At 43.9% G+C, this 1,155-nt stretch overlaps 1 non-coding gene across 1 annotated transcript; it reads left to right on the top strand.

The window, feature by feature from the left end:
• Positions 1 to 735: 735 nt before the first annotated feature.
• Positions 736 to 807, top strand: Trnad-guc (transfer RNA aspartic acid (anticodon GUC)). Its single transcript has one exon. It is a non-coding gene; the product is annotated as a tRNA-Asp (tRNA).
• Positions 808 to 1,155: the final 348 nt, after the last annotated feature.

Raw genomic sequence — 1,155 nt, 5'->3', positions numbered from 1 at the left:
ATCAGAGGGTGAGGGGACACGACTCTCACCTCAAACAGCCTAATGAATTTGCTGTCTTGAATCCACATCATCATCATCACCAGTCTCTAAGTTAGCCTTCTTTTGCACAACTTCCTCCACTCGTGTGTGTCGCGAGCCTGTGCACTCCAGGGCGACCCGGCAATAACTGCACAGTCCTAAGAGAGAATGACAAACACTAAACACTCGTATGCAGCCAACGCCTAAGTTCAAACAAGTGGACGATGGGTGTCTGGTTCTCACATCATTCTTGCCTCAGTCACGTGTCATCTGTCAACCGTTCTTTGTTTTCTAGAAGCCTTTATCATTTCTCTTCATACTGCGGCTTACATCATGACCTTTCACTCTTTCTTCTTATATTTTCTTTTGTGACGGCGCTCGTCGACCTGTCAGTCTCCTTTGTTTCTTAAAGAGGCGGAGACTCTTGATAGGCTTTGGTCTCGTCCTGAGTTGCCGTCTTTACATGTCATCAAGTTTCTGTCCGGCCTTTGTTTTTGTTTGCAGGATGTCATGGCTCCACTTAATTGTTACCAGGTTTCTAAGAACTTACAGGACGTTACGCCTCCGGATACCTATCTGCAGGTTCCTAAGAACTGATTTTTTTTTTTTACACACTGTAGTGTAGTGTAGTTTTTACACACGTAGTGTAGTGGTTAGCACGCACGGCTCATAAGCAAGAAGTCCTGGGTTCAAATCCCAATTATCCAAAATTATAATTCCTCGGTAGTATAGTGGTTAGTATCCCCGCCTGTCACGCGGGAGACCGGGGTTCGATTCCCCGCCGGGGAGGTGCACATACTTTTAAACAACGAAACTGTGGTAGGTACAGGGTACGAGAAAGATTTAGGAGTTATAGTTAGCTCTGAACTCCGTCTAGGAAAACAATGCATAGAGGCCAGAAACAGGGCAAATAGGGTATTAGGATTAATTTTTAGGAGTGTTAAAAGCAAAAGGCCGGAAGTAATATTAAAGTTATACTTGGCGCTGGTCAGACCTCATCTAGACTACGCTGTGCAGTTCTGGTCTCCACATTACGGGAAAGATATAGGTCTATTAGAATCAGTACAAAGGAGGATGACTAAAATTTATTCTGTATCCGAAAAACACAGGCGAAGTTTCTTTGACTATAATATTATG

The sequence above is a fragment of the Scylla paramamosain genome, unplaced genomic scaffold (assembly GCF_035594125.1).
Source record: "Scylla paramamosain isolate STU-SP2022 unplaced genomic scaffold, ASM3559412v1 Contig113, whole genome shotgun sequence".
NCBI lineage: Eukaryota > Metazoa > Arthropoda > Malacostraca > Decapoda > Portunidae > Scylla > Scylla paramamosain.
This window is presented reverse-complemented; position numbering and strand designations above follow the sequence as displayed.